Source organism: Rhinolophus ferrumequinum, chromosome 19, assembly GCF_004115265.2.
Source record: "Rhinolophus ferrumequinum isolate MPI-CBG mRhiFer1 chromosome 19, mRhiFer1_v1.p, whole genome shotgun sequence".
In the NCBI taxonomy this organism is placed as follows: domain Eukaryota; kingdom Metazoa; phylum Chordata; class Mammalia; order Chiroptera; family Rhinolophidae; genus Rhinolophus; species Rhinolophus ferrumequinum.
The window spans coordinates 36,786,254-36,811,888 of NC_046302.1; the positions used below are offsets into that span (position 1 = coordinate 36,786,254).

The 25,635-nt window shown below is 46.3% G+C and overlaps 1 protein-coding gene across 4 annotated transcripts in view; it reads left to right on the top strand.

The window, feature by feature from the left end:
• The first annotated feature begins 6,473 nt into the window (after positions 1 to 6,473).
• The window catches only part of SETBP1 (SET binding protein 1), a 345,415-nt gene continuing 326,253 nt past the window's right edge, over positions 6,474 to 25,635 (top strand). The window contains exon 1 of one of the 4 annotated variants that reach the window (XM_033087216.1): positions 6,474 to 7,575. The gene's annotated coding sequence lies outside the window, so the exon portion shown is untranslated. Of the gene's footprint in view, positions 7,576 to 8,080; positions 8,213 to 18,117; positions 18,134 to 22,863; positions 22,883 to 25,635 lie in introns of those variants that run through there. The other 3 variants (XM_033087217.1, XM_033087218.1, XM_033087219.1) reach the window with 3 other exon arrangements.

A 25,635-nucleotide genomic window follows, 5' to 3' on the forward strand; every position in this document is an offset into this window, starting at 1 on the left:
TGATGCTTCCTTTTTCACTTTCAGATGAAGAAGCTGAAATTTAGAAAAGTAGGTTGCATAGTTTTCCTCAGAGTGAGTCAAACCGGAGCCTGTCTAAGTTCAAAGCCCAAGTTCGTCCCACGTTGCAAAATGACCTTGGTGTTAGAAACATGTAAGTTTGCTGAGAGTTTTAGCTTTTCATCCTACACATACCGGTCATGCCAGTCCAGCCCATGCCCCACTACACGCACATTTCCCATAGTTCTCCTGAAGAAATGCTAATGCTGTCGGGTCACGTGTGTACCAGCCCCTGGGCTTCTGTCATGGCTATCATCAGTGCACCCTTGCTGCACTGGGAGGCAGTCAGATATTTTTCTATGAGAAAACGGAACACAAAAGAATTGCAGTTGATGTTTTCACGGAAGGCAGGGGAAACCAAAGTGAGCTGTACACCAAAGTTGTGAAGGAGCCAAACCAAGCATCTGACAGAGAAAATTTGTCTCTGTAAGCACAGAACAGATAGATGGAGAGAAGCACAGGAAAGAGTCAGTGGGACCCTAGAGAGGGAGAGAGAGAGAGGAGCTGCCTGGCAACTGCTCAGTTCCCATGGGGCCTTGCTCTTCGTCCTATATCTGCTTTCCATGGGACTCCCTATATCCTTTCAATAAATTCCTATCAGTTTAGACAAGTCACCCCTGTAACACCTTTCTGTGGGTACCTCTGCCTGCTATGGCCCAAGGAGGTAGATTCTTGGGGGAAATGAAGAGCCTAGGTCTCCTCGTGGTATTCCTCCAGGATCTCCTTCTGTCACCTGTGCCATACACAGTGATATAAATGTAAACTCCTTATAACTGGGCTCCTAAGGCTCAGTTAGGAATTGGAAGCAGTCCACATCTTGCTGTGGATTTGGGGCACTCTGAAGTCACAGTGACAAAAACTCTGCCAGGGAGCTAGTAAATGAAAACCCAGAAGAATGCTCCTCCCAGCCCTTTGCTGCTTTTCAAGTAGTGAAATCCACTGTCTTGGAGCTCCTGCACCGAGATCCCTTTGCCCAGAAAGCTTCCTTTAGTGAATTTCTTTCAGCCAGGAAAGCAAAGGTTCTAAACTACAACCTAGTCACTGTCGGACCTGAAATTCCCTTCCTGGCACAACTACATTTCGCTTGGGCTTCATTCCTTGTTGCTTAGCAACCACGCTAGCATCAGGGAAAGCCACTGGAGAGAAGAGCCCTTTCCCAAGTGGGGCTGGGGTGGGAATAATCAGCAGTAGACACTACCTGCTCACTTCTTAGAGAAAGATGTGACGTGGACCTAAGACATAGGATAAAGGTGGTAGAATTAGGCTGCACCTGGAGGGAGTCACTTAAATGTCCACATCATATTTAATTATCAAAGCCATTATTTGAACAGAATTATTTAATTTCACAATGTAACTTTGTATCTGATATTTCCTACAAGTCTCATGGTGATTGATACCTTAGGGCATGATGGTTCTGTTTAGAGAGAAGGAAACTGAGGTTGAGGGCAAATAATGTGCTCAGCTTCCCCCAGCCACTTAATGGCAGAGCAGGACTAGAATCCAAGTCTCCTATTTTCTATCTCTCCACTGTAGCCTTGATTGGTTGATTGATTGATTCGTTGATTCATTCATTTATTCATTCATGATGTAGGACCAATGTCCATCCACTATGCGTGCTGGTGTTAAAATATTGAAATTTAAAAATAACCACTGCTCCAAACTTATCCCCATGCCCCTCACTCTATCATTCTGTCCCTTCGGAACCTCTATAGGATCTAAAAACTAAAGTGATATCATCTGGCTGAACAGGGCCAGGTGTCAGTGTCCATTCTGACTGGTTGGCCCCATGTCATATTGATTGTTAAATATTTTTGACATTCCACCAATCCCTGCTGGATATACACGGGACTCCAGGTACAATTTCATCCAGTGAAGATACAGCGATATAATGCAAAGCCTTTGACTTTCTTTGAATCAAGAGTTCATTGATTGCGGCTGGAGGGAAGTGAAAAATAAGGGCCCGCGATCTTTTCTGGACAGGGAGCTCATTATCATTTAAGATGATCTATTCTCATCTTAGGTACAATCACAGTGTTTTCTGTTACATTGAGCTGAGGTTTGCCTCTCCATAACCTCAGCGGATGGGGCTGGTTCTGTCTTCCAGAGCAGAGTCAAAACTAACTAATCTTTATTTTTCCTGATGCTTTTCTCACACTTAAGGACTGCTTTCACACCCTGTTCCAATTGTTCACAATATGCTCTCACTGTCCTACGAGGAAACTCCTGTGTCCTAGAATCAAAAAATGGAGTGAATTTTATAGCTGGCTTGGTCCTCAGAAGAATTTAGACCACCCCTTTTTTTTTCAGAAGTGGAATCTGAGGGTCAGCGAGATGAGGGGACTTGCCAAATAAGCTTAAAACTAAGTCTCCTTAACAATCTGGTCTGTGATCTTTTTATTACATCACTGGAACATATTTCCCATTTCTGCATTTCTAGAATCTGCCTCCCAGACTCCAAATATGGCCCAGTCACTCCACAGTACAGTGTGACTACCACCTCCTTTGGGTAGCTACACCTTGTATTAATGCTACCTCACCTAACATTTTAGGAACTTTCTAAATATCCTGATCATATTGTGGGGATATGCTCTTTCCATTGGATCAGCGATTCTCAATGTCATTTGCATATTAGAAACACCAAGTATTTATTATTAAGACAAATAAATCCAGATCTTCCCAAGTATCAGTAATTCTCCCAGGTAATTCTGATTCACAATATGTGTTTCTGAGAAGCCCTCCATTAGATAATACTACATCATTTTCCAGAAAGAGGAGAATCAAGAAGGAAGGGGAGTGACCGGCTCTGAGCATTTGATTATCATACTTGATCTCCACTTCTAATAAAGGAAGAATGTGTGGATTTGACTCATTTCTTTCTACCTTTAGCTTTAGAGATATGAAAATGATGTGAGCTACCCTTGAACTTTGAACCACATCTTGCTTGCTGACAATTAAGTTCGCAAAATTGTTGCACCAATGTTGCTAACCTTTTTTGGTATCGGAGGGATTATTCATTATGAATTTGTACCAACTGGACAAACAGTTAACCAAGTTTACTATTTGAAAGTGATGAAAAGGCTGAGTGAAAAAGTTAGACGAAAACGACTTGAACTTTTCGCCTATAATTCATGGCTCTTGCATCACGACAATGCACCAGCTCACACGGCACTGTCTGTGAGGGAGATTTTAGCCAGTAAACAAATAACTGTATTGGAGCACCCTCTCTACTCACCTGATCTGGCCTGCAGTGACTTCTTTCTTTACCTGAAGATAAAGGAAATACTGAAAGGAAGACATTTTGATGACATTCAGGACATCAAGGGTAATACGATGACAGCCCTTACGGCCATTCCAGAAAAAGAGTTCCAAAGTTGCTCTGAAGGGTGGACTAAGGGCTGGTGTCAGTATATAGCTTCCCAAGGGGAGTACTTCGTGCCCATAGTGATATTCAGCAATGAAGTATGTAGCATTTTTTCCAAGATGAGTTCGTGAACTTAATTGTCAGAACTCATATATGCCCTTTATCTGGCTCTCAAGTCTTGTAAGGAGTGGTCTTGTTGTGGATCCTTGCCATATCTGGTGTGGGTTCTGAGGCAAAGTGGGGAGGGGTTTCACGATGGCCATTTTACCTGTTAGATGCATGGATGCCTAGAGCAAGCTCAGAACAACAGCCTCACTGGTAGCAAGTCAGCTATTTGGTGGTATCAGAGGAACATTTACTCTCACCCACATTGACTGACATTGTCCATGCAGGCACATCCCAATCTTCAAAGTTTTATCTTTGGTTGGAAAAACAGGTCATAGCGGGGGAAAAAGGTATGTGTACAAAGGGGAAGAAAGAAAACGTGTTTGTTAAATAGATAATAAGTGTGCAGCAAGTCTAAAGAGGATATGATTTCTGACCTCACCTTCCTCCTGCCATTTCTGTACCTGTGCTCCGTGCACTTTGTAAACATCTCCTTTGGGGGTATTTCCGTATATTAGATGTAGTTAGAAGTTTGCATGTCAATCTCTCCCACTTGTGAATTCTGACTTTGTATCTCTAGTTGCTGCCACAGTGTCTGGCATAGTCCATAGCTTAGTGTAGGACTAAACGATGGGTGTTGTGCATATGCCTAGCCGCTGCTCAGACTGTCCCTTTATTTTCTCAAGCGTCCCGGGGCCCTGAGAATGCGTATCTTAAAATGGCATGGCACTAATTTTGGGGTCAGCTTCTTTACCAGCTTTAGACTTTCTGTGTTTCAGGATCTAATTCTCAGAGAACCAATGAGTGGCCCTTTAGGGAAAGATGATAAGAATTCCTGTGATATTCAGCTAGAATTTGAATACAAGTCCACTTCTTTCAATAGATGTATCATTCATGGTTGGGGCTGTAGTTTTCAGGAATCCTTTATTATTATATATTTAAAATTAAAATATATAGAAAATGTATGGAATGTATAGTAGATGTATATATGTATACATGTATGTATGTATGTATGTTTGTGTATTTTATAGAGAGATAAATAAAACCAAGAGTGAGAGGGTGCCTCTTTCCTTTCCCTCTCCACACCTCTTATGATCGAAAGATGGGCTACATGTAGGAAAAAGAACACTGGATGAGAAGTCGAGGGACATACCATGTTTCCCTGGAAATAAGACCTAACTGGAAAATAAGCCCTAGCATGATTTTTCAGGATGACATCCCCTGAACATAAGCCCTAATGCATCTTTTGGAGCAAAAATTAATATAAGACCCGGTCTTATTTTCGGGGAAACACGGTAGAGTGTCTTCATGGCTCTACCCTAACTTAGTCACTCCAAGCGGTCAATTGCATCTCTAAGCCCTCTTTCCTCAGATTTGAGATAATGGGGTTTGACTAGGCGATCTCCTAGGCAAATTTTTGCTGCACTACAACTCTGTACACTTAGTTACCCTCTATGATAGTACATTTTTTTGTAAGGCATGTGCTTCTCTCAGCTCCTCTTCAAAGAAACCAAGCACAGGAAGGAAGACCTTGTAAATATGCCTAAGTTACAGAAAGCAAAAGACTTGGACACCAGGCCTTAGTCCTGGCTCGCATGACACCAGCCAGCCATGTGCTCATGGGCAAACCCTTGTGATTTCTGGGACTCCCCTTTTCACTTTGGAATGTGTACGGAATGGCCCACGTGCTTCTTAGTCCTCTGTGGGCTTTGATATAGTATTTCAGAAATCTGGGTTCACAAGGAAATGGGCAAAGGTCATCTGATTACAAAGAATGTTGTTTTGACATTGTATTTTGTGCCTTGATCTCCACTTCTACCATCAGTTCATATACCCTGATGATTTTTTCTATTTAAGCATCACTTTCCCCACTAATAGCAATGCTCCATTATTAAGGGTAGCAGAAGACCTATGGAAATGTGGCTGTAATGGTATTGGTGCAGTGATAAGTAACAGAGGAATCATTCTTGGCCAATCAGAACATTCCTCTGGGGGGGGAGGGAAGACAGGGAAGGCACTTAGGTCAGAGGGGAGTGGATTATCTATTTAGAATCAGACTGAACCCCATCCAGGGACATGGACCAGGATGGGAGTTGGGGAGTCCTGCAACTCAGTCTCCTTTGCCCCACCTCATTGCAGCTTTCTTATGAAAAGAGTGATGAGAGTGAAGAAGCTCAGCGACAGAACTCAAACCAGCGGCCAAGCCAGGCAGTCAGTGGTGGTAGGGGGCCATCATCCTCAATCACCACCAAGTCGTTCCCCAATCCAGATGTCCAAAAACTCTCATAGGGAACGTGGCACTCAGAAGTCCTCTCTGAATCTGAGTTCAGAGAAAACTATTCCAAGGTCTTTAGGCAAAACCACTTGCAAACCTTCCTGAATCCATATCCGTCCTGTATTGTCCTGTACTATAGACATGTCCCTGTGGAATTCTATTCCTCAGTGGCCTGAGGTTGCCAGTGGCCTGAAAAGACCCCCCTTTGCAACCCAAATACAGATATTCAAAGAGATTAAAATACCACCATAGTTTGTATGAACTGAAGACATCCCACCTTATTCTTTCCACCACCCTGAATAGGACCTGCACGCCAGCGAGCATTTGTCATCTCTCCATGGCTTTCACCTCATCAAGCACATAATTTTTGTGAATAACGAGAAAATGCACATAAACATCTGAATGCATACATACATGTCGCTTAACAAAAAATAACCCCCTGAAAGTGAAATGTAATTACCAGGTTTAAAAAAAAAATGCACCCAGTTTCGAGAGCCTATCACATCTCGCGCCACGGCGCGCAGCTGCCCCCAACACTGCTCCTGTTGTGTCAGATAGTGGCAGTGTTGAGCCCGGGAACCCGCGCCGAGCCCGCGGCGGTCCCCGCGGCAGCCCAGTCTCCGCGGCTGACTCCCGAGCGCAGGAGCCTCTGGGCCGCGAGGGCGCTGGGGAGCGGGAGGGGCTTGAGGGCCTGCGAGGGGTCCCCGAGCGACATCTACGAACTGTTTTCCTTCTCCCTTGATAAGAGCCCCACTCCCTCCAATTGATCGAAATTCACCGAGAGAGGGAGGGTGAGGCAGAGAGGTTGCTCGTTCGTTACTGGTTGCGTCTCCCCGGTCTCGAACCGGGGAAGCGGCCTCCGGCCCGTTGGGTGATCAGGGTGGGTGCCCGCGCCCCAACGAGGCAGATCGCTGGGTGGCGGTCCCCGCTGGGCTCGGCCGAGAGGCCGCTCCGATCCTCCCCCCTCCCCCGCCCGCGCCTCCCCCTTCCTTTCAGTAGGACTCCGGGACTCGGGAGAGGGCGCGGGAGGCAGGCACACGGGCCCGACCCCACTCCTGCGCTCGCCGGGGACGCGGGCGGGCGGTCGGCGAGGGGACGCGGCGGGGACGCGGGACGGGCGCGGCCATGGAGCGGCGGCGGCGGCGGCAGCAGTAGCGACCGCGGGCGGACCAGCGAGCGGGCGGGCAGGGCCACCCGGAGCCGCGGACCGAACTGCACAGCTCAGCAAAAGCGCCCTCGTCCTCCGCGCGCCGCCTCCTGCGAGCCCAAACCCGGCAACATTTTTTAAACCTCCAATCCATCCTTTGAAGAAAAGAAAAAAAAATAGCATTGATCGGAGAGACGGGGATATATATGTACATATATAATTGTTTTTGGCTCCTGCTAAAATTAGCCGGCTCGCAGCGCGTCCGTGTGCGAGGGCTGTGCGTGCGGGCGTGTGTGTGTGTGAATGTGATTACTCCCGGACTCCTCGGGCTCCGGAGACGCCATTTTCCCCCTTGATATCTCTCTCCATAAATCGGTGGCGCGGCGGAGGCGGCCGCGCCGGGCGGGAAGCGCGGGGCCGGCCGGGGCGCCCGCCGCTCGCCGCCGCCTCCGCGCGCCCGGGGGCCCCTGCGCCCCCTGAGCGAGGGCGGCCCGCCCGCTGCTCGCTGTTTGACAGATGCTCATCGCCATGGAGTTGCCGCAGCAGCACCTTTGGGGGCTCCGGCGAGCGACCGGAGCCAGGATCTGAGCGAGCGCCAGGGCCAGCGGAGCCGGAGCCGCCGGGACATGGGTGAGCACGCGCGGCGACCTTGGCCCGGGAACCGGGCGCCCAGCCTCCCGCCGCGCCGCGGGACCCCGCACGCCCGGGGCCGGGGGCGGTGTGTGTGTGCCCTGCATGCAAAAGTTAACGTCGCCTCGCTGGGGCTTTGACTTTGCACCGGGCGGGAAGGGGGAGACGGGGCCGAGGGGGCGGGTTGCCGGTCGCGGCGAGGTTGCCTAGGACGGGAGCGATTCCGGCCCGCTCGCGGGTGGGCAGCGATGCTGGCTCATTTGGAGTGGCCCGTTGGTGGCAGCGATGGTGGAAGCGTCGGGCTGGAGGGCTGGAAGCTTATTGAGTTTCGCCTAATCTGATCCCCCCCCCGACCCCCCCTCCCCACCCCCCGCCTTTTGCACCCTCCCTCGGTCCTGCCGCCGGCTGCCAGGGCTGGCGGGTTTGGCGTTGGTGGAGTGGACTCGGAGGGGGAGGGGGGAGGGAAAGGGGTGGGAAGGCGGCAGGATTTTTTTTTTCTCTCTTTGTAACTTGCAGGTTAAGTGGAGCTAGAGAGCTACATTGTAACCTAGTTGGATTTTTTGGGGGGAAATGTATCAGAATCTAACGTGTCGTTAATAGAAAGAAGAACAGGGAAGAAGTGGTCCAGCCGGCGAAGGTTGGTGTGTGCTTGTGTTGTGGCTCTGTGTTAGTCTTTCTCTTAAAATCTTAATCAATGGATCGGAGTCTCTTTCTCGTGCTCTCCGGTTTTGGGACTCTGAAAAGACAGGAATTCCCTTAAAAGCAGGCGAATGCCTTTTTTGAAAGCACGCATTGTGTGTGTTTCTAGAGGAGCCGTGGGCTTGGGAATTAAGGCAGGCTTCCTTCCCCGTTCGGTGGTTTCCAGTGGGAAATCACTCCGGAAAGGGAGCCCTTCAGTATCGATTTATTGTTTTTGTCTTTCAAACCATTATCTCTTTGACTAAAATACTGTCTGAGAAGTTCCACAGAGACAAAGTCAGGTAAACTGGACTGGGTAGACATTTAGCAAGATGGTGATAACGGTGATGCTGATTTTGGTGTCTGTTTGTGATGGAAGCATTGTTGGGTAATAGCGATTTTCGATCGGTAGAGCATGCTGGTTCTAAAAAAATAAATAAATAAATAACTAAGTGCCGAAATGCCGTCTTCCAGGCCCCCTCCCCGACATGCTCCAAGCACCCCCTTTTCCCTGACCCACACCGCTTACAACAAATCTGAAATCGGATCCAACTGGAAATATTTTCTTTGGAGATCGGAAAGTTGTGCAATTGGAAGTAGGAGATAAAGCTAGAGGTCCTGGGAGCGTGGGGAGGGGGTTCTTAGTGCCCCCTGATGCTGCGTGTATTCTTTATGTGTTGTCGGTGTGGGTTCTGAGGGTGTGTATATCGGTCTAAAAGGACTGTTGAGGGAAGGATTTCCGATTCGTTTCCGCTTCAAATAAACTGTCCTGATAATCTCATGGTTGACGTCTAATGCTGAAAGGCCAATTTGTGTGTCTCTATCCTTGCAGAAGCTCTCCTCCAAAAGGGCAATTTATTCTGGAATTCTACAGCAGCTACTTTTCCTTCCAAGCTACCTCCCTCCCACCCCTGCCCAGACAATCCACACCTTTTTGTCCTAAAGTTTGGTTGGGGTAGGGGGCTCCATGGATTTTAAGGAAATCCTAATATTATTTGTGTTTCTCTTACGTGATTTTTCATTCTCTTCCGTTTTCATTCCTTTACTCTTCATCCAGTTTTTCTGCCTTTCCTGTATATTTGTACAATCAACTGCATAAAGTAGCTGTCACCAAAACTGTTTGGCAGTTCGGCCCCATCTCTTACCCTTAGTTCACACAATTAAATTGGTTGTGCCCCATCTGAACTATCTTTGCCTTCGAAACGCATGTGCGTGCGTGTGTGTGTGTGTGTGTGTGTGTGTGTGTGTGTGTTGAGAGGTGGGGACAGGCATGGGGTCCAGAAGAGGGACTGTGCAGGCCACATCTGCACCACTGGGGCCAGACCTGAATGGTCTGGTAGAGTTCCCTATGCACTCCCCAGTTAGATGTTGTCTGGCAGCAATGGGAAGGCGGGGCCAGCTGGCCAGGGGCGTGAGAGGGAGGAGAAAGTTTGTAGCACTTTAAAATGTAGCCAGTCTACAATTCCAGGTCACTCTCTCCCCTTTCTCCTGCTGTCTGTGGCTTCCACCATCCCAAGATTCCCAGAGGGAGGCAGGATCTCCTTTGCTTTGACCTGGAGTCCCAGGTTTCAGAGCTAAGTTGAAGATGCTGTTTTCCTCTGTACTTAATTGAGTTGCCTGCTACCAGAGGAAGGTGTTAGGACAGATCAGAAGAGTGTGGTTGAATACTGAGTACTTGTAAACTTCAGGGAATGTAGGCTGAGAAGATAGGGAGACAGGGTACTCCGAAAATGCTGTTTTGCATGCCACCCTCCCTTCCCCCATTAAGAAAAAAATGTCTTAGTGTTGGAAAGTTGAATTGGTGTTAGAGCTGGGCTGTGGGAGCTGCTTGCCACTATAGTAACCTGAGCTGGGCTGGGGGGAGGAGGTGGTGAGCGAATGCAATCCGGAGCCAGAGGAGGGAAACCGACTTGTCTCTCATAGCAGGGAAAATAGATGTGTCACTGGAATAAACAAACTGGTGGTGGGGGAGGGGTCGGCGTGTAGTGAACATAAGGCCGAGTGGCTGAGAGACTGCAGTGTAGGTCAGGAAGGGGACCGCTTCTAGCTTGGGAGAAAATATCCACTGCCTTATATGTTCATGAATGGGCTAGGCAAATGAAGGGGTGTAATCCGATCTTTTGTTATGTTAACATCAGAATGTTACATAGGAAGGCCATGGTGGCAGACCCCGTTTTGGACTTCACACAGGGGAAGCCTGGGGGTATCCCAGAGTGAACCAAGTAGGTCTTGGTGCCATGAGAGCTTCAGGTCAAGTACTTGTGTTCTTCATGGCAAGCTGCTTTGTAAATCACCTGACCTAAAAGAGGGTTGGGGGAAAAGGGAAAACTGTGTGGAATCTTTAGAATTTACTTGGAAATGGTCAGTGGGGAGAGGCACGAGGCAGGCATTTGCTGGAGAAGAAATAAATTGGTCGGCACTTTCCCCTGTATTCCTGATTCTCTTTCTGCCATTCTCTTGACTTTCAATTCCATTAGAGGCCGAATCAATACTTCCCTGGCACACAAATGCACCTCTAGGAGAGGAGAGTTCTTTCAACCGGTCATTATTTTTAGTTGCACTTCAATCTCTGCTCTGAGGTTTCTTTATCCCATGCAAAAGAAGGAAGATGAGAAGTGGCTGTGGCTAGATGGATGGGACATCCCTTCTGGATTGCTGCGGAGACACTGCAACTTGGCGGGCCCTCAGCTTCCCAGAATGCCAATTTTTCCCTTGGAGACTTGAAGTTTTAATTGAAACCAGAAAGCTATGGAAGGCAGACCCAGCCAAAGAGACCTTGTTTTCTCTGCTGCTCAGGAATGGGAAATAAATAATTTTTTGCTGATGGCATTTCAGGTTGCTTCCCTTCTGCTCCTGCCAGAAGAACAGGATAAATTGTTATTAACACATTAGCATCGTCAGGAGTTTTAAGCACCTTAAAAAAAGGGATGATGTGAGTGAGTTTGTTCTGGGACCCATTGTATGGGATGGGTCTAGTGTGGGGGCAGGAGTCAGGAGGCTGTTCTCATCCTGGAGAGGTGGCAGTACTGCCCCCAAAAAGGAAGCCTCATGCGAGTCCTCACTACACATCACTTGCTTGGTTTCTTGCTGGAGAAGGGAACAAAACAGTTCAATTCCATTGGCATATCGTGAAACTGGGTGAGCTTCCCAAAGTGTTTGGGGCCAGGATTAAGTAAGGAGCGCAATCATCATACATATTGCCGGCGGTTTGGGCTTCATTTAGAGCTGGTGTCTCACGAGCTCTTCATGACCTTGCATATACGGTGAGCAGCCAAACGCTTGATAAGCGCAGAAAAGTCAACACCAAGATGCCCACAGATTGTATGTACTTCATGAATGCTGAGGAAAGGTGCCATCCTACATTTATAGTTTGATTTTGAGTCTCCATTTCCATTTTCACGTAGCCTTTGATTAGAATCTGATGCCCCCTTAGATGCACCAAGCTAGGCCAATATAAAGTTTTGGGGGGAACCGGTAACCTTGGTTAGATGACTGAGTCCAAGTTAATGGTCCTTTCAGTCCTCATCTGAAACTTTCAAAGGTTCAGATCGAAGCAGTTTCCCTTTCAGAGTTTGTTTTTCCCCCCTTAGACAATGCTCTGTAAGGTTGAGGAAGCATTATTTTTTTTTTAATGGCCCTTGGCTTAGAAACCCATAGTTGACTTCCTGTCCAGTTCAGAGCAGATGACGCAAGGGTCAAATGGAGAAGGTGAGCAGGCCTGAGGTCCACAGGATCACCTGGGAGGAAGCAGCCATACCTCCCCAGGGGCTGATGATGGATTATGATCAGCGGACCCCTGTACAATAATTACAGGCAAAGCCAGATGAACTGACCCCCAGGCATACAGAGGCTTCTGCCTTTCCCCGTGCTGGCGACGGATACAGGATGAAAGGTGAGCAGATAAAGAGTTTCAGAACTTTGTTGGGTTCAAAAAGTATTTCCCTGACCCAACTTTTTTCCCATCAAAAAATACTCCCTTTCATATGCATGGCACATTGCCCTTTTCAAAATTATCTTCAGATCACATTTCCCCCTTGATTCTCCTAAGGAGGGAGGCCAGATTAGCATTTTATCCCCACTCAGAAGATGAGGCAATTGATAACAGTCACTTGCCAAAATGAGACAAATTGGTCGTGGACCTGGGACCTGACCATCGACTGTTAAAGTGTGAAGAGCATGACACCTGAAGTGACAAATCTGCTTTGGATCCTGTCCCCACTACTTCCCGGCTAAGTGACCCCCGGCAAATTATTTAACCTCTTTGAGCCTCAGTAACCTAATCAGTAAAATAGGGATAAAGATGCTTATCCTGCCGACTTCACAGGGGTTGTGAGGATTAAATAATACCAGCTAATTTCTGTAATTGAAGTCTGAGAGGATTTCCATGTTGCCTCCTACAAACTGGTCCTGAGATCAGTGTCGCCATTGCCCAGAGATTAATAACCCCTGGGTCTGACCAGAAATGCCTACAGGGACCCCTTGTGTTCTAAGACAGTCAGGGAAAGTTGTTTTCTGCTCTCGAGTTGATGCATGAAAAAAAATTAATCAGTTGAATTTTTGGATGCCTACTATGTCATACATATCTGAGACACAAAGTCTCAGACAATATCTAGCAATATCTAGTTCTGACTCAAGGATGTGTTGGTGTTCAGGAAATGCTCTTCGAGTTAAGAATAAGAAGGAGAAAAGGAAAAAGTCATACAGACACAGAGAGAAAGAGTGTGAGGGTTGCTGCAATGGCTGAGCAGTGACATTCAGTATAGAATTTTTAGCCTCTCTAAAGAAACAATAGCAGGCTTACTGGTGTCCTAGCAAACCCAGGAAGTTCTGGAGAAATCTGGAAAGTTCTTCACTATCCATTTGCTCCCTGACTCTTATGGGGCATTCCTCTTTCTCTTTCCCATGATTCCTGGCTCACCCTGTCCAGCAGCCTGCCCCAGGCATCTGTTCTAGAGTGAACCCCATTTTATGTAACACACACCTCTGCTCCCGTCAGACTGGTTTCCTCCTTGACCCTGGGTGTTCTGTCCACCTCCACACCTCAGTTCTCTCTATGTCGCTGCTGTAGAAGGTGTCCTGATTGGTCCCATTTAGCCAGAATGGCTACTTACCATCTCAGACCAGCTCTCTCTCAGCTCCTCACCCCTGTCTCCAGAGCACTTGAGGTTTAAAGCACTTGCCTGGCAACCTCATGCTGCCTCTCTGTTTGTCATCACGGTCTCCCCGGGCTGTGAGTCCTTGAAGAAAGGGACTGAAGTTGCCCCACAAAGCCCTCCCCCTGCTAATGAATGATTTCTGTTGCATGAATGGGTCACAGAATTTATATAGTGATAGAATATTAAAAGTGAATGTTGTTTAAGGTGTGCTTCAGCTCTGCACTGTGAAGCAACACGAGGCCCTCTTAGACAAAGGGAATAATAACCACTTATGTTAATGGCTTTTATATTTTTGGCTATCTTTCAGGGGCAATCGCCCACTCTCAGTTTCTCCCTCAAAGCCTAAGAGTTAATGATGTTTTACCACATGTACATGCTACAAGTCACTGATTCACTCATTCATTGAATCATCAAACATTTATTAAGTGCCTACTAGAGTCTCATCGTCACTCTAGCACACACAGCTCTTGACTTTCTCTGAAAATTCCAATTGCATTTTTTTTGTCCACCACACTCATTTTGGCACTTAACCATGCAGTCTTCGTTGTTACTTAAGTCCAAGTGCTTCCCAGCTCCTGGGTGACAGATTGAGCCTGGCCGGAGAAATGCACCCAGAGGGGGAAGTTCCAGGGAAAGGCTCCTGAGAGGCAGGCTGCAGGCCAGGCGGACCATCCATTAGCATAAGATGTGGGACAAGTTGTATTGCCTTTCCACTCCTTAGCTTGAGCCATCGTAGAGTGAAAGAGTTTGAATTGATAGGACATTCTATGATTCTAGAGCGAGAAGGGTCCTAGGAATGTTAAAGCTTTCTTAAAACTCACAGCTCCTCAACCCCACTCTCTGATACCCCAGCAATTGTCCAGACCAAACCCACTGAGGATTACTGCACTTTGCTCAGTGTTTGCTGTGGTTGGAAGAGTTACAAAAGGGGAACTAGGATCAGAAGAAGCTCCCCAGTTAGAACCAGAGACTTGGAGGGCAGGGAAGGGAGAGGAGGTGATGATGAGCTAACTGTGAAGAAATACCACAGTGAAAGCTGTAGAAGAAGAGAATTGATTCTCTACATCTTTTTTGAAAACTGGTCCCCTTTGGTGAAATTACTGCACGGAGCCAAGGGAGATGAAGCGGACAAAGATAGCTCTGGAAAATCTAGAAACTATTCCCTATCTGGCTTTGCTACTATTTCCTGTGCCCAATAGGCATCTGGAACCCCTGCTATGGTTACTTCAGGGACCTCATGGATCTAGGTGGCTGGGCATGATTTTTGTGTGTAGATTTCATTCGGCACGAGGACCGGGGTGTCCTCTCAATCCCCACAGCCGACTCTGCCCTGCCAAGGACTGTGTTCTGTAACTACTAATGAGTTGGTGTGCATGCGCTTTGAGATCAAAGGGAGTGACCCACAGTTTGTCCAAAGCCAGAGAGAGGCGTCTTGCTTTGAGTTAAGGTGGGATCAGGAAAGTTAGGCTTTGACCTGAGTCCCTGTGAGTGTTCAGAGGGAGTTTTGACTCACCTGGAAGCACACTGGTTGGATATTGAGACAGACAGAAGCTCTGCAACCTACTGAGATGCTGCAATTACTTTTACCCTAGGACCCGGGATAGAGGGGTAAGGGGCGGGGGAGAAGCAGGCAACACTGTTAACCTCAGTGAAAAGCAATTTCTTCATCCTTCCATTCCTCTGCCAAAGCTTTGTAGTTCTGTCAGTGGAAAGAAGCTGCTTGGGGTTTGTACTTAGAGCTGGAAAGATGTGGCGACAGGAGATGCTGAATTTGATGGGTCCACCACAGCAGCCTCAGCACAGTCATCAGAAGCAGTGGGGGCACCGTTGTTGTGCTTGTAGCAAAATAATGAAATCTGGGTGGTAGGCCCCTTGCAGTTGTCGGGGGCCGTGTCTGTGACCTATTGTTATGTGAGCAATGAGAGCGTTGATTTTTTTTTTTTAAATATTGATTAATAACGGTGGCTAAAAAGGATGATTTGATGGGAAAGCCCTGTGGGCCTCCTTTATGCTCATTATTTTGTACTCTAGAGCTCGATTATTGTTGGTGTTTTGATCCACAAATATTTATTAAAGTCTCAGCATTGCAGCTTTGTGTGAGCCATTGTTCCAGGCATTGTTGGGTGGGAGAGGTCTGGTACGAGATGTGGCTTTTGCCTCTGGAGAGTGGACAGTGTGCTTGGAGAGACACGCTCAGCTCAAATGGAAAGCAGCAGTCGGCAGCCCCAGTGGGGGCCGGATCTAAGGGGAATTATGCTATCTCCATGATCAGAGCTAAGTTGAAGTCCAGGAGGGCTTGGAGGAAGATATGATTTGAGGTTTGATGGTGGAATTGGGACTAAACTGAATAATAGAACAGATAAGAAATTCCATAGTCTTTCTTTCTGGGCCTTCTAATTTTGACTCCATGCCCTGTTCGGTCTTCATTCAAATCCCTGGACTTTTCAACCATGTCCTGCGAGGCTCGTGCCAAAGCTACATCTCCGCTGAGCCGAGATGAGAGCCAGGACTGGCGTTTTCCGAGTGGGAGGCGTGTGGGTGTAAGGAGCACAGGGATGCTCCCGTTAGAGAATTTCCACACATACCACACAATGAACCTCGACGTCTGACTGTCCTGGCCATCCCCGGTCCTGTCAACCACTACCTCTCCCGTCTGGGGTTCCAAAGAGTTATCTTCAGAATGAAAACCAAAAAATACATATGAGCATTCTGAATGGGGATCAGCCAGTCTGAGGAACAAAAGAACTCTATGGTTCTGGTGCTCATCTCCAGGCGTTTAATGTATAATTGGAGAAAGACATGCACACGTTTCAGTAAATGCAGCATTTAGGTGACAGTTCAACATAGCTGAATCAGAAAGATAAAGGAAGGGAAATGGAGCTGATATTTGTTTAGCTCCCTGGTATGCGTGTCATCTCTTCTGTGGCAGAAGCACAAACATGCAAGCGTCAGATTACACTTTATGTTCAATTGACAACAAGCAAAGCAATTGCTGAATCAGAAGGTTGAGAAGTCAGGCAATTTGAATGAAGATGGAAGAGGGCATGGAGTCAAAATGAGAGGGCCTAGAAAGAAAGACTACGGAATTTCTTATCTGTTCAATTGTTCGGTTTAGTCCCATTGCCTTCAAGGACGTCTATCGTTTTCATCCTGAATTTATAAATGGCATGGTAGAGTTTTAAGTGGCTACTAATTTGGGGCTCAAAGGAAAGCAAATTATATCTAGAGTAAGACAGGACTCCCTCTGTCATTTTAATAAATTTCTCAACTTCAGTGTTCTTAATCTATCTAATGTGTACATCGCAAGGTTAAATCAAATAATAAACTTAAAACCCTTGTTGTAGACTACATGCCTATTAAAAGTTAGGATCCTTTTCTTTACCATGTGGATCTCTCTGCTCTATTTGGACAGGACACACTCTGATCAGTTACTTCTTACAGGTCTACCCTACCACGCTGAAGCTATGTAGGTGCTATTCTGCATATATTATTTACTATTTCCCTTGTAAGATTCTGTGAAGGCACTAGGAGGGCAGATAAGAAAACTGATGCCCAGAGGGTTTCAGCGATGTGACAAGTCAGATGGCAAACTGGTTTTGGAGCTGACATCTGTAGAAGCAGTTCAAAGGGTTTGGTGGAAAGCTGACATGACTCTGTTTTGGAGACGTTGTGGTGTAAAAGTAAAAAGCACAGGCTCTGGCATCATGTTGACCTGGATTTGTTTGTGGATCTGGCACAGGGAGTGCGTGCCCATGAGCACATTGTCGACCTCTTGGGACCATCGTTTTCCCATCTGTAAACTGAGGACAGGTCTCCTGCATCACAGGGCTGTTGTCCAGATGAAACTGCTGGTGGCCATAAAGGCCATCGCTTATGTTGAAACCCCCTCTCACTACAGCTGTGCCCCTTCCTTGACTGCATGGCGAAATGCAGGCCACAGGTAATTGCCGAAGCCAGAGAGCCCGTAGATATGAGGATTGGCTTGGCCCTGTGCTTTCTCCAGGGGCCCAGACCCAAGGCTCATTCTGTTGTGGTGTTTTATTGGTTCCCAGAGGAGGCATTATTTTTGCAGCTAGAGCTGGAACTGTTTGTTACCAGACAGTGTGCCCAGCCTCAGGCTCCAGAAGCTTGATTCTGTTCCTCTCCCTATTGTGGAGATCTGAGGACGAAGAGCCTGACCCTGAGTTTTGGGTTAGGCCCAGCCAGGCAGAACTGCTGATCTCTAAAGGGGTATCAGGTACCTGACCTACCTTTGAGGGGATTCCGTTGAGGGGATAAAACTCAGCCCCTGAGAATGTTAGAGCTGGAGGGGGCCACGGAGCTCAACTCCTCACACTCTCTCATTATACAAATGAAGCTAGGGAGACCCAGGGAGAAAAAGAAAACTTGCCCAACGCCACCCAGCTCCAAATGGCAGAGCAGGGAATTGAATCTGGAATTCATGAATGAACTCAGTCTTATTTTCTCTATGAGACAAACTGGGAATAAAAGGAAAGCAATACTCACACAACATCAAAACTCGAAAGTTCGCAGGTACAAATTAAAGTACTTGTCTGTGTTCTCTCATTGTAAAGGGAGATGGAAGAGGTTGGTCTCCAGCCCCCGTCCCTCAGGCTTTACTTGGGATCTGTGAAGAGAAGGAAGCATTTAGCCAAATAATACTACGGGCGACAAAGACTATGGAAGTAAATCAAATTTACCAAAAATTTTGAAGACCCACTAAGGTGATTCCAACATATCCTTTCATAAGTATCTATTTAGTCTTCATTACTTTTCAAAACAACCCTTGAGGTAGGATTATTATCCAATTTCCAAATGAAACTTGAACAGTTTAAATATGTTTTCCAAGAACATAATTACTAGTGGAAAAGAAAAGCTAAGAAACGTAAACCTGTGACATCATATCAGTGCTACTTCCAGTCTTCTTTTCAAGGATAAACATGGCTTGGACACTTGCTATTGGACACTTAGTGTGTGTGTGTTCGTTGGGCTCTGAACTGTGGTAGAGACCTACTTCAAACCCAGCCCCTTCCCTCATGGAGGTCTTCACTCATGGTCTGGTGGGAGAGCTAAATAAGTAAAGGGAACACTGTAACGCTGTTTGCCAAATGCTTTGATAGCAGAATGCCTAGGGAAGTGAGAACAAGACCATCTGTGTGTATGAGTGTGTGTGTGTGTGTGTGTGTGTGTGTACACTCACATGTGTACACATAAAGGGAAAGGAGTAGAAAAGGAAGGTCCAGTCAGTCTTCTTGAAGGAGATGAGACTTGACCCAATTCTTGAAGGATGATTTAGAGGTAGCCGAGTGGGGAAAGGAGAACGTGCAGGCTGGCCAGAGGAGGTAACAGGGAATCCTAAGAGGTGATGCAAATCAGTGGACTTGGGGAAGCTTCAGCTCAGGAGATGCTGCTGGGGAATGTTTGGTGCAGTACTCTGGGAACACAGCTTGGAGGAGGCAAGCTGTGATCAGGAAGGTACCACACAGGTATGTAATACAAAAAAAACCCACCAAGTCTGAGCTTTATTCTTTGCTGTAGACCATTGGTGTGTTTCCAGGGTCAGAACTGTGGTGTAGAGCTGCCTTTGCCTTTGCTGATTGAGAGGCAGGTAAGGGTTGGGTCATTAGATCAATTTGTCAGTGTTTATGGAGCATTCACTGTGGGTGTTTCTGTAGTAGGAAGGATTTCAGAGACACATCACTCAGTGTCTTGGGCACCTGAGTCAAATGGTGCCTGGCTGGCCTTTGACACAGCCTCTCGTTCAACATTCACTCAGCGAAGAATTTGGAGTGTTGCTCCTTGCATCAGAAGTTGTGCCAGGCTCTACGGGTTCTATGGTGAGCCAAAGAGACACAGCTCCTACCCTCAAGGGCTTGCCATCTAGTAGAAGAGGCAGAGTTGAAACCAAGAGTGATGCAGATATTAATTATAAACCATAGTAAGTGTTAGGAAAGAAAATTCTATGTGTTAAAGATACAAAGCAGGGAGTCCTGATGTGATTTGTGAAGCTCAGGGGAGTGTCATTTGCCTGGGCCTGAGTAATAAAGAGGCATTAACTCAAGGGGGTAGGAAGAGGATCTCAGACACGTGCAAAGTCCTCCAAGTGGGAACAGCCACTTCTGACTCCCCAGAAGATGCCTTAGAAGACACAGAGAGTTGAATGCTCAACCACCCCCAAAGCCAAGGTCAGACAGTCAATATGTTGCCAGAATCTGAGATGGGATTCTCATAACTATAGGCCAGTGAACCTAGATTTAAAATGCAGTTGCTTCCCTATCAGTAGTCAGGTAGACTCGCATTCTATCCTTTTACACCCCTTGTCCCTAAGATCATAAACTAACAATTTCTGTCAACCAGAAAACTAGGCAGTCCTCTCTGCATGGGCAGCATTGATAAAACAACTAAAGATGGACTCCTCCCTAACATAATTATATGTATTCCCAAAGTCTACCGTTCTCAGAAAACAAATGGCAAGACTGGAAGAGAGAGATTTGGGAGGAGTAGTAGAGGGACATTGACTTCTTGACAGAGATGTTTCCTAGAGTAAAGCTCTTAGATAGACATAAAGGGAATTTGTAGCCGTGCATATTGTGGACTTCAGCCTTTCAGGTTTAAAGAATATGGCCAAAGGATCCCCTCTTAGTCCCGCACAAAAATAGTAGATAGGTCTACTGTCCATGGTATTCTAATAAATGCTTAACACCCTGTTCTCCAGATTTTTTATAAGCCCCGATTTAAGTTTGCCGATTCCTGTGGTGTAAACACTCCTACCACAGCCAGTTTGCAACTTGACACCATTAAATGGGGAGCTGGGAAGAGATTCACATGTTAGGCTCTCTTGAGCCCCTGGGGCTGACGTCAGCACACCACGGTCACTGTTCACTAGGAAGTGAGGCAATTGGATCACTGATAACAGCCAGACCTCTGAGAGGAGGATTTCATTGGCCTCAGGATGAGTGGAAGGTAGTGTCGAAAGGAGTCCAGTGCTTTCTCTATTGGCCAAGACTCTCTCCTCATTAGAGCACAAGTAAAGAGAAATAATCCAACATGAGATCTTAGGGGGGGAAATACTCAAAACAAGGTAAAAGGAACAGTATTATGATAATTATTTGACTACAACAGCAAACTAAGAATTTTAAAAAGCTGCCAGACATCTACAATTGGAAGAAACATGACCCTCATGGAACAGGAGCATAAAGTAATAAAGAGGGAGCGTGCTGAGAGGAAAAGGCATTAGAAACAGCTGGAAGGAGGATGAGTAAAGTAAAGAAAGATTGCAGGAATACAAAGTGTGCAATAGCAGAATTAAAAGTCCACCGTCAGTAAAGGCAAAGGGAGGATGGAGATAGAATTAAATTTGTATTATGGAGAATAGATTAAGGTATGTTCTCCCACAATGAAAAGTAAAGAAATAAACACAGTGAGAGAGAGAATGAAAGAAATGGAGAACAGGGCTGAGAGTTCTAAACTAAGAGTTACAGGAAAATTTTAGAAAGAAGTCAGCACCATTGAATAGAAGAAATAATAAAAGGAATAATTGAGTGGGACAGTTTTGAACTACGAAGAACCTACATCTACAGATCCAAAAAGCTCACTGAGTTCTAAGAAAAATAAAAGGTGTGAGAGCCACACTACACTTATTTTGTCATTAATAAAATTCTATAACAACAGCAAACAAAACTTCAATTATAACAGCATAAAACAAGTTTTCTAAGGAAAAAACAAAAAACAACAAGAACAAAAAAACAAAAAAAATATTGGGCTCCCTTTTTTATTACTTCAAATGCTGGAAGACATTCTGCAGTGTTTTGAGGGGAAAGGTTCTGACTCGATGATTATATATGGTCAGCCAGTGTCCTCTATGTTTAAAGATGAAAGAGGTATCTGGCCTCACGGGGATTTGCAGAGTTCAGAGCAGGTAAGGCTGAGGATGCAGAGCTCTGGGAGAGTTTGGGAAAGGTCAGGAATGAGGCAGTGGACCGTCCTATATTTATGATTGTTTGCCTTTAAGACCTTATGAGGTCCCCTTATTATTTTTAAACATTTTTATAAGGAGCATGTAGTTCCATGAATAAAAAAGATAAAAACCATGACCTAGTGAGGAAGAGCAGAAAGATGGTTTTGTTCCATTTTGTTGATGAGACACTGAGATTGAAAGAGGGCTTATGAACTCTCCTAAATAGCAGAATTAGGTCCACAGTCCACATCTTTGCCTCCTGTTAGATATGCCAAGGCTTTTGTCAGCCCACCATGTTGTTTCTTTGGAAAGCAGCAGTCGGGTGAGGATGGCCTACATGTGCCCTGAGAGCAAAGCAGACGGGAGAGCAGGGCGACGCTGGGAAGCCCAGCCCCATTTGCTTTATTCATTTATTAATTCAGTCGGTCAACATTTACTGGGTTTCCCTTATGCGCTGGGCACTGTGCTAGGTGTTGGGATTGCATGGGTGCCTATTCATGCAACTGATGCCTATTCTTAAGGAATTCAGAATACTACAGTAAGGGGGGAAAAAACCTATAAACACAGGGTACTAGTGCTTTATGGTCACGGCGGTTGGTAGGAGTGAGCACGTCGACCTGGTAAAACCTAAGCCCATCAGAACCACCTGGTAAAAATCAGAGTGCTGCGCCCACCCTGGAGCTCTGAATCCATAGGTGGGGCTTGAAAATTTGCACTTCCACCAAGTTCCAGGATTAGTAAGAGTTTCCCAAGGCTCCAGGTAGAGAATTGCATTTACATTAGGAAAAAATTCTTCCATCATGCAGATTTGAAGGGGCGGGAAGATGTACTTCTTGGGACACATTGTGTCATGAGGCACATCGAGCCCATCAGGATGCCCCTGGTCTCTCAGAAAAATACTTCTGTAGGTCACACTATGTACTTTGGAGTGTCCCTGTCGGTCTGTGGTGTGCTGGTTAACATTACAAAGTCTTGAGTATGGAAGAGACCTGGGTCCCCCTCCATTCATTGCTGAGATAAGTACACAGTCAGGGACTCCAAGTGGCTTTTCTAGCATCACATTGCCTGTGAGTGGCAGGGCCAGGAGAAGAGCCCAGATTCCTGGCCTCCTATTCTAGTGTCCTTTCCAAATACATCACCACCCTCTCCTTCTAGCCCCTCTGTTCCTCTGGAACCACCTAGGCAGTTATTTCCTAACAATACCATTGTTCCGGTACCCTGCCACCCCACGCCCTGCAGGCAGCCACGGAGGGGTTAACTTCTGTTGGACTGGAGGCTCGCGTCAAGTACAGACTGTGCATTGTGCACCCGCCCCCTCTGGGTGACTTGCTGACTGCTGGAATGGGACAGGGCAAAACGTTTTCCCCTTGCTTCGGCTTCCCCTCCTCCTCGAGTGTGTGAGGGAGCCCGTGAGCGTGTGTACTCACACGCACTTGTCGTCGGGGGTGCACCAGAGAGGACACGCATTGGTCTCCCAGACTCCCCACCAAATTGAACTGTGAATTTGGGGTGGCAGGTACGTGTGGGGAGAAGGCGAAGGGAGAACAACAGCTTTGTGTGCTGGTGAAGTAAACAGACAGGTTAGGTTTCTCTGCTCTTTGCTTTTGAAAGCTTCTTTTTATTTTCCTAAGGTGAGGGGTGCACGCGGACACGAGGGGCCGGGTTATAATCCTCAGCACAGGCAGGGAATTTCACAGGGGCTATGTCGGCGGCTAAAGCTACTGTGGGAGTAGCTTGAACCACAGGACTTTGAATAACTGTCGGGGGGCTGATTCATTTTCATTCAGAAAGAACTTCTGGAAGTCCGCCCAGTGCCCAGGGCTGCACTGGGTGCTGAAGTGAATGTGAGAGTTGTGGAACTGCAGTTGGTCTCAGCCTGAGACTGAATTGCAGTCAAGTGAGAGAAATAAGATTTGTGCACTTGAAACAACAAGAAGACAATGCAAGACTAGTATTTAGGGGCAAGCTATACAGCTGGGTGCAGTGTAAGTCAGGCCAGGGAGTTAATGCTGTGGTCCAGAGTTTACAAAATATAGTTACGGGGAAGTGAACACTTTGGCATGGCCTTGAACTATGGGAAGGCTTGGGATCTGTTATTCATGTGTTCATTCATTCCTTCATGCGACAGACATGTGGTGGGCACCAGTTGTATGCCAGGCATTGCATGCATTGGTGGGAAGGGATATAAGAAAAGATTCTATAAAAATACCAATGCAGAAAGAATTCTGTGTGTATAATGCTACTGTGGAGACTTAGTGTGACTGGAATAGGAAAGGCAAGTTGGTGGCTAATGAGCCCCAAGGCTGGATTCTGAAGGGTGAAACTGGTATGGAAAGTCTGGAATTGATGAGTTCCTCAGATTGGGATTATTGGAGACTGCATCGCTGTTTCCTCTCTAGTATTTATCGTGTTGTACTCACACTTCTCCAGTTCAGGTCCTCATGCAACAAGAATTGAGTTTCAGCGGAGCCTCTGTATGGTCCCCCGCCTGTAATATCAGGTTCTCTTAATTCACCCCTCCTATCACTTGCCAGAATTATCTTCCTAAAGCATAGCCTTAATAGCGTCTCCTCCCTATTGACAGCCCTTAAGTGGCTTTTCCCATTACCTGTAAGATAAAATCCGGCTAATTAGTGTGACATTCAAGGATGTCCATGATCTGGCTGTGGACAGATCCTTTTATCTCCAGCTGTGTCGTTCACCAGTCCCCATTTTACACCATACCTCTTAGCCAAACTTCAACTTTCTCTTCCCTGAAGCTTGCATGCTCCTGCCCCAGGCCTTGCCTCATGCTGTTCCTTCTTTCTGCCATATCTTCCATCTGCCCACTCTCCTTATTGGAGCCCCTCAAGGTCAAGGCCAAATCCCATGCTCTCCTTCAAGCCTCCCTAGGTGGTTTGCATTTATCTGTTTATACCTTGCCCAAGTGGAAAACACTTTCTCTTGCCTTTGTTTCTGTCCTTTATTATAGGACATATAAAAATCTGTTCTGTTTCATTTTTCAAGTCACTGTTCAAGAGTGTAACCTCCTTGAGGAAAGAGATTGTATTTTAATTGTGTCTTAGGATCTTGACTTGAGGAGAACTGAAAGAAAAAAATTGTTGCATTTTTCTGTTTGGTGGATCTCTTACTATTTGAGTTTTAACTTTTAGAACTTTGTCTTCTACGTCAATTAGTTAATGGTTTATGCCATTAAATATAAGAAACTCTAAAGTGAGTCATTTTTTAAGGGAAGATACTATCTTAGTATTAATAATACATCTACTTCATACACCTAACCATTTCTCTAAAGTTTAGATTTCACTTCTTTTCTCTCATCATAGAACCTGCAGTACACACTGGCCTACTGTGGTTCAAAGGTCCAAATGGATTTAGGTTAGGAACATTTTATGGGGACTATGCCTCACTTTTTTGCCTTAACCTAAGGGTAGCTTTATAGGTGGGTAACAGGGAATTAAAATGGAACATTGGAGATTTGTGACCGAGGGAGTAAACCACTGAAAACTACTGCCATAATAAAACATGGCTTGCAATTTGTATGGCTCTAGGGTATAAAGTGAGAAAGACCTACTCGATTCTTACTGCTTGAGAAGCAGGGAAATGTTCTAGGGCATCTTGATGTCTCCAACAGCTAGTGTGGTACCTGACACTAAGAAGAGAGGTTTCAATGAATGTTGACTTGACTATAACTTTTAAAAAATTGTGTAAGATTTTGGGCCGGTAGGCAGGTCAGGTTAGACGAGACAAAGAATCAATCTTACAAGTAAAAGAAATAAGTGTCACCTAGGCGAACTGCCTTTCCCATTCTTAAGTGGGGACTTTGTCCCTTTCGTAGCATGGATTTAGTGTTTGATTGACAGCTTCAGCGAAGATGCTCATGCCACCTGTTCTCTTCTAGAAATGCTGTATTCATTGGGTTCTCCCCAAGTGGAAGTAGTCGTAAATGTGTCCTTCAATAGGGCTGAGCAGTTTCTGGGAGCTGCGTGTGTTCCTTGGTATCTCTGGGGAGCAGGTCAATGTGAAGCTCCAGCTACCTTGCTGGCTGGCTTCCTCGCAGGGCGTCAGCTGAAAAAGTACTGATTGCAGAGGGAGCACGTACATGCCCCGTGTTAAGGTTCCAGTTCGTGGCTGTCCTGAATGTGTCTGTGCGGGCATTGTTAGAATGTTATGGTGGGCTCATTTGCCGACCAGCTCCTTAAATTGATGGGCTCAGTGGTAGAAATCTAAGGTGCGCTGTAATGTCTTCTTCTGGGAGACTGAAAGACTAGT